At 40.4% G+C, this 13,785-nt stretch overlaps 1 protein-coding gene across 2 annotated transcripts in view; it reads right to left on the minus strand.

Moving 5' to 3' along the window:
• Positions 1-8,879, minus strand: part of LOC127226149 (cyclic AMP-dependent transcription factor ATF-7) — an 86,726-nt gene extending 77,847 nt beyond the window's left edge. Inside the window, exon 1 of one of the 2 annotated variants that reach the window (XM_051190032.1) lies at positions 8,759-8,879. The gene's annotated coding sequence lies outside the window, so the exon portion shown is untranslated. The other variant, XM_051190031.1, reaches the window with a different exon arrangement.
• Between the last annotated feature and the right edge of the window lie 4,906 nt (positions 8,880-13,785).

The following is a 13,785-nucleotide window of genomic DNA, read 5'->3' on the forward strand; positions in this document are numbered from 1 at the left end:
TCATAAACTGTTAAAAAGAAAATACAAAGCCAGGTGTGATGGCACAAGCCTATAATCCTAAGAGGTGGGGGAGACATGAGTTCAGTACAAGACTGGGCTACATAGTGAAACCTATCTCAAAAACACAAACAGGCTGGGAAGATGGCACAGTTGGTAAACTGAACTAGGCAAACATGAACCTGAGTGTAGGTCTCCAGCACTCATATAAAAACAGGATGAGGTACTACATGTCTGTAACCACAGTTCTGGGAACATGGGGGAGGGGTAACTGGAGGGCAATAAAGGACAATAACTTTTGACCTCCACATGCATATATGCAAACACAAGAACACAAACATATACCACATATACAGACAAAACACAAATAAAAACTATGCAGAAACTTTGTCCTGTCCAGGTATGGTGGCACATGACTAACCCCAGCACTAGGAAGACAAAAGCAGAAGGATCCCAACTTTAGAGGCTAGCCTGGAACCTACACAGGAGGTTCCACACTAGCTTGAGCTCACTCCACAACATGATCCTGTTTCAATAAATAATAAGTAAAATTTGTTTTGTTGCCCATTTAGGGAAGTATGATTCCCTAAAACAAAAAATGATCAACACAGATTCTTTTTTTTTTTTTTTCCCTTTTTAGTTATTTATTAGTTCATCTGTTTGTGACAAGGTCTCAAGTATCCCATGCTGGCCTCAAGTTCATTACATAAACCCAGGGTGGCCTCAAACTTTAATTTTCCTGCCTCAACCACCCAAGTACTAATATTATAGGCATCACTACCACTCTGTGTTAGAGACCTAATCCAGGGCTGTAAGCATGATAAACTATCACTCTACCAATTAAGCTAATGCCCCCCTCCATTCCCCTTTCTAGACTGGGTTTTGCTGTATTTTCTAGACTAGTCTTGAACTTGCTTGCATTCCTCTTGAAGCATCAGCCACCCAAGTAGCTGGAATTACAGGCATGGACCACTGTGTCAGGTTCAAAACGTTGATCTTTAAAAACCAATTTTAAATTCTTTTTTTTGTTTTGTTTTGTTTTTGAAGACAAGGTTTCTCTGTATTGCTTTGGAGCCTGTCCTGGAACTAGCTCTGTAGGTTAGGCTGGCATCAAACTCACAGAGATCTGCCTGTCTCTGCCTCCCAAGTACTGGGACTAAAGGTGTACACCACCAAAGCCAGGCAAATTCTTATGATTTAGAAACAAAATAAAAAACAGCTGTGCCATGGTAGCAAATGCCTTTAATCCCAGCACTCAGGAGACAAAGGCAGGCAGATGGATCTCTGTGAGTTTGAGGCCAGTCTAGTCTACAGAGTGAGTTCCAGGACAGCCAAGGCTACACAGAGAAACCCTGGCTTGAAAAACAAAAAACAAAAAAAAAAAAAAAGAAAAAAAAGGTAAGTTTTTGGGTTGCTTTATATAGGGGTTGTTTTGTAGAGGTTTTGTTTGTTTGTTTTCTTTTCTTTTCTTTTTGGCTTTTAGAGACAGGGTTTATCTGTATAGCCCTGACTGTTCTGGAATTCATACTGTAGACCAGGCTAGCTTCAAACTGATAGAGATTTACCTGTCTCTGCCTCCCAAGTGCTAAGATTAAAGGTATGTGCCACCAGTCCCAGACATAGAGGGTTTTTTAAAAAGATTTATTTTTATGTATATGTTTTAAAAGTTCTATTTAGTGTATGTATGCTTTGCATGTATGCTTGTATACCACTTGTCCAGAAGGGCTGATTGGATACCCTGAAACTGGAGTTATATTTGCATATGAGCCACCATGTGGGTGCTGGGAACTGAACCTGGGTTCTCTGCAAGAACAGTCAGTGCTCTGAACCACTGAGCCATCTTTCTAGCCCCAGCTTACAAAGTTTTAAGAATAAAATGTTTATCTTCTCATATAGCAATTCTGTATTGTTTTGACCTAGGGTCTCCAAGGATGACCTTGATCTCCTGCCAACCTCTCAAATTCAGGGATTACAGGCATGTGTACCTAGCAGTGCTAAGGATGGAATCAGGGCTTCATGAATACATGCAAGCATTCCATTAACTGAGGTACAACCCGCTCCAAACAACCTTTTTCAATTAAAAAAAAAAAATTTTTTTTTTTTTGGTTTTTAGAGACAGGGTTTCTCTGTGTAGCTGGCCTTGAACTCACAGAGATCCACCTGCCTCTGCCTTCTCAGTGCTGGGATCAAAGGCATGCACCACCACCCCATGGCTAACCTTCTTCAATTTATAACATTCATCATATCCCTCTCCAACGAAGCAAGATAGCAAATGTTTTACTTTCAAAAACTGAACTAATTTTTGCTTCATCATAAACACAGGCAATCAGTGTGCACACACACACACACACACACACACAAAACAAAAAAAAAAAAACAAGTTTGTAAATAAAAGAACAAGTAAGGTAAAGAAACAAAAAGCTATGATTTAACAGGAAAATAAAACCACCAAACATCCTTTCAAAACAAAAATGTCTGCCAGGGTAATACTTAAAAAGAAAATATCATGATGAAATATTTTTAAGACATGAAATGATCCAATGCAAAATCTTTGTTGTTGGATTTTGTTTTGCTTTTAGTTCAAGACATGATTATTCCTTATTATTTAGGTTTCTTTCCTTTTTTTTTTTAATCCACTCCCACTGGATCAGCAGAACCATGTCAATTTCATTTTCTGAGGGGTGATGAAGATTACCATGCTTTCCAGAAGAATCCAGAACTAACTGTACCCAAAAAAATTAACAGGGAAGCATACTTTCTGAAAATGTTCCTATTCCTTGTGGCATGCTTCTTTAATTAGCACAACATTTCAGTTCACATTTTTTTTTTTTTTTTTTAAAGAAAAGATCTTATATAGCCCAGGCTGGCCTGGAACTTAATATGTAGATTAGGGTAACCTTAAATTTCATATCTTCTGCCACTATCTTGAGTGTTAGGCTCATAGGCGTGGGGAATTTAACTCATCAATTCCTGCATGCTAGGTAAGCACTCTATCTACTGAACTAATTCCCAGTACAATTTATAATTTTACATAATGAAAGTGAAAACTAAAACCCCAAAAGAGGAAGGTACGTTAAAGATGTATTCATCAACTAAAATTGCTCAAACATAAATTCAACTGTCAAGTCTAAAATTAACACACAGTAAAGTTGTTAGCTGCCAATATAAAGACTTTATTCTCTAGATAGCCTCTGATGACCTAGCTGCTGTGTAGTACCATTTCTCCTCTTGAATGGGGACTATCACACCTTGAAACTTTAACTGTAAATGGAAACTATGTATGCTTGTGTTCATAGCTTAGTTAGTTTATATTCCAAACAAAAGATAACAAGAGGTCTAAACTAGAAATGTTAAAATTATGGGGAAGCTGCAAAACTAACTGTTCCACAGACAAGAGTTTTTAATTTTCTGATTTCTAACTTAAAATGTCTGGGGAAATTTTGCTTCAAGAGTTACATTTAATGACAAGATGGAGGGGTGGGATTTTAAAAGCTACTATAATTAACACTTTCAGTCATTACACAATCTAAAAGAAACTGACACAAGGGAGATAGAATAAGGAAACTGTAGACTGATGGGATAGGTACTATTTCCCAGGAAGAGTCTAAAAAGAACTGAATAGATTGTTTATTATCTATCAGCAAGTCATACAGTAATCTATAAACATTAGTTAAAGTTAGGCATGGTGGCATATAGAATCCTTTAACCTAGCACTCAGTACACAAAGGCAGGTGGATCTCTATGAGTTCCAGGCCAGCCAGGACTACAGAGTGAGGCCCTGTCTGGGGGGGGGGAGGGGGAGAAAGAGATCAAAACTAACTAATAAACAAAAGTAAACAGTAATTACAATACCTAACTTTATGTTCTCATTCTCTGCCTCCATCCAATGGTCACTAGCCTAGGAATTCAAGGATGTCTGAGACAGAAGATAATTGAATTTCAAAAAAACACTTCTTGATATTTCATGGGATTTAATGATTATGGGGTAGGATGTTAACTCAGTGGTTTCATGGAGATATAACTCACTTGCCTACCATACCTGAGGCTCTGGATTCACTCTCCAGTCAGAAAGGGAAAGGAGAAAGAGAAGGAGAGAAAAAAAGAAAGAAGAGAAAAAAGATAGGTTGAATGACCTAATACAGCCCCATCCTAATACATTTTACCAATGACCTAAACTGAAAATACAGTCATCATGTTTATCAAATTTATCAATAATACAAAAATATGAGTAGTGGGGTCTGGTAAGACGGCTCAGCGGTTAAGAGCACTGGCTGCTTTTCCAGAGGTCCTGAGTTCAATTCCCAGCAAACACATGGTGGTTCACAACCATCTTTAATAGAATCTGGAAATGCAGACAGAGCACTCATGCACTCATACATACATACATACACACACACACAAACACACACACACACACGAGTAATGACTAAGAAGTTAAAACATTATCAAGCTATTTTAAAAAATCATAACCAGTGGGATGATAGATACAAAAAAAAGTAAAGTTTTCATTTACATCTAAAAAAAAGGTCTAAGGCAAGGTTCAATTTCCAGTACTGGGGAAGAGAGGAAATCAATTAGACCTTAGACTAAGAATACTGACTGAGGCCATGGGGTGGTGGCACACTCCTTTACTTCCAATACTCAGGAGGTAAAGGCAGATGTATCTCTGAGTTTGAGGCCAGCCTGGTCTACAAAGTTAAGTTCCAGGACAGCCAGGAATGTTACACAGAGACCCTGTCTCAAAAAACCAAAACCAAAAAAAAAAAAAAAAAAAAAAACCTGAGTCAGATTCCTGGAGCTCACTGGCCACTCAGCCTAGCTAAAAGAAGTAAATGATAGAACAAATACCCAGTGCTCTCCTCTGGCCTTTGTGGACACACTTCTACCACATATACACACTCACATGCACCATACATACACACTAAAAATTAAAACATGATCACTTGTTAAGAATTTTTAATATGAGTTTTCACATATGAATACATTACCAAACAAGTCTACTAAAGAGAAGGCAACATTTAAAAATAAGGATTTATCAGAAAATCTTAAAAACTGTTGCTTGGGGCTGGAGAGATGGCTCAGCAATTAAAAGCACTGGCTGTTCTTCCAGAGAACCCAGGTACAATTCCAAGCACCCACATGGCAGCTCACAATTGTAACTCCAGTTCTGGAGGATCCAACACCCTCACACAGACATACACCAATGCACATGACATAGAAATAAATATTTTTTAAAAATTTATAAAAAAAAAGCCAGGAGTTGGTGAAGCATGCCTTTAGTCCCAGCACTCAGGAGGCAGAGGCAGGTATATATATCTCTGTGAGTTTGTGATCTACACAGCAAGTTCCAAGACAGCTAGGGCTACACAGAGAAACCTGGGGGGGGGGGGAGGAAAAAGGACATAATACAATAACAGTAATATTTTAGCTCTTGTAAGCAAATAGTATTTTTAAAATTCTATAAATTAAAAAAACTTAAATCCACTATAAAGTTCAAAATACTGGTGACTTCCTCTGCCTCTATCAAACTTTCCTGGCAAAATAAAAATAAAAGCCACTTAAATTCAACAATTCATTTTCTCTTCACCTATACCTGCCCACTTCAATATTAATAAAAGAAAATAATCTTGCTGACTAGTATGACTTTAAATTTAAGCCATAACTTAACAATTTATTATCAAGTTTTTCTTATTTTTCTTTTGCTTTTCTCTTTTTTATTTTTGTTGCCTAAGCTAGACTTATATGGGCCATGTAGACACAAACGATTTTGGCTCTTGCCTCCACTTCTCCAGTGATAGAATTACATGTGTTCGCCACCATGTCCAATTTTATGTAGTAACAGGGCTCATACATGCTAATCAAGCATTCTACCTACTGCTTTACATATCCAGGCCCTAATGTCTATCTTCCTTCCAGGTGAAAACATTGCCCAAGGAAGGGGAAAAAAATTTGCACTTAAGAGTGTTCAATTTAAAGCCATCACAAATTCTAGATTGGAAGAACAAAATAGGGACTTTGTTTTCTCACTGGATTTTCTTGAGGGAGGAGGGGAAGACTACTGCCTAGAAAACTGAAAATTCTTCTGACAGTAGCAAATGCTCCCAGTTGGAACCCAATTCAGTCCCCATTCAGTAGTTTATACTAAAGGGTCAATAATTGATTAGTCTCAATATTTTTGTAGGGACAATTTCTAGCCAAGGGAAAATGCCTCAAATGGCTGCTGAAAAACAAAGGTTAACACAAAACCACATGGTCTGAGTTTTCTTCATTAGTAGTACTTCAATTCTCAAAAGTAAGAGACTGGGTTTTAACTCAGTGTCAATGTGCCTAGCATGTACAAAGCCCAGGTGAAACTTTCAACTCCAGCACCACCACAACCCCTCCAACACACACACACACACACACACACACACACACACACACACACTTTCGTGCACATGCCAAAAATGGAGGGGGGTCAGACAGACAGAAGGAATATAATCTGTGCATTAGCAAAGAAGTTATTGATAACTATATGAGTCTAGCTTATTATTAAAATGATATACAATTACTAAACAAAGGGCAATGTCCTGTCCCTTTTCTGTACAGAATTAAGAACAAACTGGTAATACTACTTCGAATAGCTGCCAAACTTTTCTTTAGCTTCTTTTCTTACAGTCATGTAAATTTCGCAATAGCTTCCACTTGCTTTACATCCCCCATGTTCAAAAAACAAATTGTGTTCGAGTTCCTCAACCCTTGCTTTAAAACATTATGACAGCTCTTTAGTTTCTAAGTCTGGATGCAAAGAAAGCACAGGGAAATGCTCAATTTCCTAAACTATGAGTCTATTTCATTCACACCATTTAAAATATTAAGAGGGAATTGGGGATGTAGCTCAGTTGGTGCAGGGCTTGCTTAGCATGCTCAAAGCTCTGGGTTCAATCCCTAGCACCACATAAACTGATAAACTGGGCATGGCAGTGATACCTGTAATTTCCACACTTGGGAGGTGGAGACAGAAGGATCAGACATTCAAGGTTATGAGTTAAAAAACAGTATGGGCTACATGGCACGCTGCATAAAACACACACACACACACACACACACACACACACACACACACACGGGCCCGCGCACACGCTAAGAATGTAGCCTAGATTGTAGAGTGCTTACCTAGCAATCATAAGACCCTGAGTGTTCAGGCCCTAGTAATACATACACCGGACATGGTGGCACACACCTATAATCCCAGCATTTGGAAGATGGACAAAGGAGATCAGGAGTTCAAGGTCAACCTCAGTTACTGCTGTTTGCAGTGTACCTGGGCTGCATGAGACCCTATCCCAACTAATAAATAAGAACATATACAAGATAATTAAGACTAAGCTCAATCATCCATTAAATAACTCTTAATGAATGAAAGGGAAAAGCCACATTTAAGGAAACAAACTTTGTTAGTGTTTAGAGATCTATACAGGTTCTAAAGAAATTATACTACTGAAAAAATTTAAACATAGTAAACGAATGAGTTTGCTGAAAAAAATTTTCTGCACATCTCCACAAATCTATACTTCATATGAACCCTGAGGGATATTAAAACACCATCTGCTAAGCAGAAAACAAAGTTAGGGAAGTAGTAACACGGGAATCTGGATAGGAGGTGCCTGAGTAGTAAACACCTCTGTAAGAGAACATAACAAGCATTTGAGAGCAACATATAAGTCCCTACGGGTCTCCAACTTGGGCCGCTGAAATCACAGGCCCACATCCCTATGTTTTGAAAGAAATGAAACTTGGAAAGGGAATACTGGAAAAAAGAAAATAAGAGCAATGTACTATTTTTCCTCTCCTCAACCTTTATGCCAGCATTTTGGCTGGCTGGTCACCAGTCTGGGTGCCATATCCACCAAAAACACTAAGCAATATCCCGGACCGCCTTCTGACTAAAGATCCAGTTTAAGAGACCTGTATATGTCAGCAGCTATCTCTTCTCCAAATATTCCCCGTATCTTATCTCTAGACTCCACACTATTACCGAAGCGATGCCTTCTAGCAACTCAACACTGTCTTCCTAAACTCATCCATTTAATCTCTCCAAATCCAGACTTTCTGATACCACGTCTCTGCTTAATCTTATGAGTTCAATCGAAACGCCAGGATCCTCGGTTCCAATGCTCTACCTCAACGTGCTTTTCAGCCAAACAAGGCATGCTTTCACCTGAGCGGGGCTCTCCTTGTCACCCAAACCTACCTACTGCCCATTACCTTTGCTTTTTTCCAATGCCAAGCACTAACCCCACTTTTAGGGAAACCTTGAGAACTTCAACCTAAGTTCAGCAGTCCTCTCCCTTCTATTCCAAGATCCTTCCATGAGACTTCCACTAGACTTGGCTTCCCTCGGGATTCAACACCCCCTTTTCCTCGCCACGCCCTGTGCCCCCCGGGGCTACTTACCCCAAGTTCTCCCCACACTTCAGTCCTCTGGCCCCGCCTTCCTCCAAAAGGAAGGAGGCGGGAGAAGAGAAGAGGGCAGCACTCCGCAAGGTAAAGGCGATCTCCCATTAGCGCTCATGGCTGCCAATTGTGGCTTCCTTCTCGCTTATTGGTTGTCTTTACACTAGGCCCCACCCTCTTCCTCAGACAGGCCCGGCCACCGCCTCAGCGCCCCCGTCCAACACAGACTGGGAGGGGAGACCCCGGCCCGGGACGCTGGGACTGGCCAGAGTGGAAAGGGAGACTCCTGTCAGACCACGGACCGGCTAATGTTAACAGGACTCACCCGCTGGTAGCTCCGGCGCCTCCCGCCCGCCCGCGCTCGGTCCTACAATCTGCCTCCTGCTCCTCCTTTCCCCCCTCAGCGGAGCAGATACTTTCCTCCCGTCCGGCCAGGCGTGTTCACTTCTCGCGAGAAGTGGGGGTGAGGGCGCGATTCGTGGGGGCTGAGTTGGAACGGGATCGAGGGGGCGGGGCTTGCTGCGAGCGTGGCGTGAGTGGAAGGCTGAGCCAGTGCTGTACACACGGCTCACACGTGTCCGGCTGCAAAATCGGGGGTGATGACGGGGAGGGAGGAAACGGCCAGGAGGTCTTCGTTTGTCTGTAGGTGTGGAGATCCCAAGGCGAAGCAAATGAAGGGAATGAGGTTATCTCTGGCAGCTATGAAAAGATGACAGACACCCTGATTAAAGGAGCGTGAAAGGAGTCAAAGCAAACCGAGGGTCTTCAGGGCTCCAAGCTGGTGACTAGTTGTATGAAGCAAGTTACACGGGGTTTCAGCGTTCCAAACAGGTGACTACTTTGTATTTTCTCCTTTACATTGGACATTATCATCACCTCTGTCCCGTGTCTGGTTGTATGCAGTAGGATGGAATTGTGAGGGGGAGTTGGTGAGAAGAGTTCAACTCCAGAGACTACTTTTTAAAAAAATAATAAAAGTTTTTACACTTGTGTGTTAGCAAGAGGTGGAGTGAGGCGCACATGGAGGTCACAGAACAGGAGATCGCTCTTTGTGTTCAGGGGATTGAATTTAGGTCGTCCAGCTAAGACTGGTATGATGTGAGCCATCTCGTAGGGTCAGAAACTCTTTTTGAGTACTGGTTGATACTACTAGTCTTCAGGGTAAGTATTTCCTTAATGTCAGATTCGTTTTAAGTGCCTTTAGCTGTGAAACCGGAGAGAATCCACTGGAAAAAAGGCAATCCACCTGCTCAACAATGTCAGCGATGTCCTTTACAAATCCAATGCCTATGGGTGAGCTATTTCTCTGAGACTATACAATGGGCTAGCAATCCCATTTTACTCATATTTGTAATGACAAAAAGGAAAAGCTGAAATGATAGCTTGAGTTGTTGAAGAGCTTATCCTGCAAGCATAAGACCTAAATTCCGTCCCCAGACCATATGTTAAAACATGGGTGCTCACCAGCCTAGCCTATTTGGCAAGTTCTGGGCCAGTGAGAAATCCTGTGTTAAACAAATGAACAACGAAAATAAGGGGACAGCTCTGAGGAATCACAGCAGAAGTTGTCCTCTTTTCTCTTGAACAACCTCATACACATAGACCTGTGAACAACACACACAAAGCACTGTAGAGTAGCCCAGTGGGAAGTCTTAGGTTGAAGTCTGCACAGCATGGCAAAAAAAATTTTTAATCTGGATTTATTACCCAGCAAGTGTTTTTACTAAAGCACCAACAGCACATTCTGTATGTGTGTATAAAATATAAATATAAAATTTAAATATATATATAGTAAAACACACACAAAACACTCCCAGTCATGTGGAGAAGTGTAGACAGACCTGGTCCTCCTCTGACAGAATTTTTAGTTTAGAGTTAAAGGGGAGATAGGTCATAAATCAGTAAGTACATTTATTTCAGAAAGTGAAAGCCAGATGGTGATAGCACATACCTTTAATCCCAGTGCTCAGAAAGCAGAAGCAGGCAGATCTCTGAAGTTCAGGCTAGCCTGGTCTATACAGATGGAGTTCCAGAACAGGCTCCAAAGCTACACTCCCTGACTCAAAAAAATAAAGTTAAGAGTGCTTCAGTTCAGGGTAATGGCACAGAAAACAACTCTAAAAGGGGAAGAAATTACTGCTAGTTTTAAGAAAAGGCCTCTTGAGAAAGCAAATTTTTTTTTTTTTTTTTTTTTTTTTTTTTGAAGATGGATATTGTAAGCTGTCCCGGAACTCATTTTTCTGCTTCAGCTTCCTTCTAAGTACTTGAATTAACTACTGAGCCACTTGTTTTGTCTGAGCACCTTGTATGTACATGGTGTCTGCCTGTGGAGGCTGCAATAGAAACCAGGTCCTCTGGAAGAACAGTCAGTCCTCTTAACCGCTGAGCCATCTCTCCAGTATTATTTTGTTTTTGTTTTTTAAGACAGGGTTTCTCTGTGTAGTTTTGGGAGGAGTTGAATTATTAAGAGGCAACCCTAAGTTTTTTTTTAGAAGAGCATCAAATGTAAAAGCTACATTTAAAAAAAATTATCATAATCAGGCAATGGTGGTGCATGCCTTTAACCCCAGAACTCACTTGGGAAGCAGGGGCAAGTGAATCTCTGAATTAGAGACCAGCCAAGTCTACAGAGAGTTCCAGAACAACCAAGGCTACACAGAAAAACCCTGTGTTGAAAAATAATAATAAATTATCATGAGGAAAATGCAGACAGATCTCTGTGAGTTTGAGGCCAGTCTGGAACACACACACACACCCACAGAGAGAGAGAGAGAGAGAGAGAGAGAGAGAGAGATATGGTTAAAATGGTGATTTGTGTGTGTGTGTTTTAATATGAATAAAAACTTAAGAATTGAACAGATTATAAGTAGAACTAACAAGTTAAGGGATTCTAGGGTTCCAAACAGATGACTAGTTGTGTTTTCTTCTTTATAGTTAATGGTGGTGTCATGGTGACCATAGCCTTTGCTCAGCATGTGGCTGAAGTAGGGCAAAAGAATCAGCAGGTGGTAAACTCCCTTCTCCTTTTGGAGCTTCCCCCCACTTAGTGCTAGTCACTGCACCCAGGGCCTTACACTACACCACAGGGATAAATACCAACACCCTCTTTTTTTCTTTTTTTATTTGAGGCAGGGTCTGACTAGGTGATATGGAATGTGTGTTCCTCATCCCTTGCCTCTGTCCAGAGTGCTAAGATTACAGACCTGCCTCACCTGACCTGGCCCCTTGGTTTCCTGAACTTCCTGTCTGTGATTTTATCTAGCTTCTTAGCATCCTCCATATGGCAGAATAATCCAGGTGACTTTTCCCTAGATAGTAAAAGAGGAATAGGTTTTAAAAATACTATTATCCTTATAAATTGAGAAATGAGAGGCTGTTGGCTTCCAAGCTGATCTCTTCTAATCTTTAGATTAGGGAATGCTGTGGTAGAAACTGAGGTTCATTAGATAAACAAAGTTGTGTATAACAGAGATGGCATCACAGTTCAGAGGGGAAGGGATTGGACATATAATAGCTCATGTTTATGAATCCTGTGTTCCATGTCCTATTCAAATGTTTAATGAGTATTTATTTTCCCCCAATTTTATATCTTCAATCCATAGCTCTCCTTTGAACTGCAGGTGGATATCTCCATTTGCCCACTTAACAAATTCATGAAGATGTCCATTAAGTGTTTCACACTTAATGTGTCTAAGACAAAATCCCTCCTTTCTCTCTCACATATGCCCTTTTTCCAATGTTAGTATAAAAATAAATCACTGTTCTTTCTTTTTAAATTTTATTAATTATTAGTGTATGTGATGTGCATGTGTGATGGCAGGTTTGTGCATTCGACTACATGCATGTGACATCAGAGACATCTAGTCAGTTTCATCCTTCTACCATGTGGGTCTTGGGGCTCAAAATGAAGTTGTTAGGCTTGGCAGCAAGCATACTTACCTAACAAGCCATTTTATTTGCTCTCTTTCTTTGTTTTTGAGACAGAGTCTTATTTGTTTATTTTTCAAGACAAGATTTCTCTGTGTAACCCTGGCTATCCTGGAACTCACTCTATAGAGCAGGCTGGCCTCTGATTCAGAAATTTGTCTGCCTCTGCCTCCCAAGTACTGGGATTGAAGGAATGTGCCACTAACACCCAGCTCAGACAGAATCTTATGTATCCCAGGCTGGCCCCAAACTCACTATGTGTCCAAGGAGGGCCTTGAATATCTGATCCTCCTGTATCTACAGTTGGAATGCTGGTGAGAACACTGCCATTCTCTACATCAGAAGATAGAGTGGGATGAAGCCTTCAAAGAAACTTTCTTTCTAGTACTAAACTCCAGAGTGCCATGGAACTGACTGATAGCAATCATTCTTACCCTGAGGAAACTTCACTGAATGATGGGTCCAGGAATCCCTGCAGTAAGCTTGGGACCTCCCAAACCAACTTTGACAACCAAGAACACCTACCCGTCAGGTAGACCCTCATTTTAAAGCAGCCAATTACTTATTTATGACACTTTCTCATTCCAAAATGTTTTCATTGCCCTAAAGGAAACCCCTGTCTCTTTTTACCTTTAAACACTTTTTATATGAATTGAATCTTGTAATATGTAGCTTTTTGAAGTTGTCTTTTCTTGACATGATATTTGAAAGTTCATATGATAATGTATCCTGGTATTTCATTTCTTTAATGACTGATAATATCCCACTGAATGGATATGCCATACTCTGATTATTCATTCATACACAAGATAATAGACTTTTAGATTGCTCCCACATCTGTCCTTTATGAATGTTGCTTTGAATTTTTGAACAACTTACTACATTTGCTTCCAATACCTAGGAGTATAATTTCTGGGTTCTTGCAGTGGTGTGAATGACAATGTCTGTCATAGTCTCATATGTTTGAATATCTGGTCCTCACTTGGTGGAACTGTTTAGGAAGGATTAGAATGTATGGTCTTGTCAGAGGAGATATGTCCCTGGGGGCAGGCCTTGAGGTTTCAGAAGCCTATCCCATTCCCAATTAGCTTTTTCTGCCTGGTACTTGTGAATCAAGATGTAAGCTCTCAGCTACTACTCCAGCACCATGCTAACTTGTTATGATGGTCTTGGACTAGAACCATGAGGCCCAAATTAAACACTGTTGCCTTGGTCATGGTGTTTTGTCACGGCAATTGAAAAGAAACTAAGACAGTATTTTAACTTTAAAAAGAGATATTTATTTTTATGCATATGAGTTTTTCTGCATGTATATCTGTGCACCATACAGTGCCTGAAGAGACTAGAAGAGGACTTGGGATCCCCTGGAACTGGAGTTACAAATAGTTGTGAACTACCATGTGGGTGCTGGAAATTTACTCCATG

This window comes from Phodopus roborovskii, unplaced genomic scaffold (assembly GCF_943737965.1).
Source record: "Phodopus roborovskii unplaced genomic scaffold, PHOROB, whole genome shotgun sequence".
In the NCBI taxonomy this organism is placed as follows: Eukaryota; Metazoa; Chordata; class Mammalia; order Rodentia; family Cricetidae; genus Phodopus; species Phodopus roborovskii.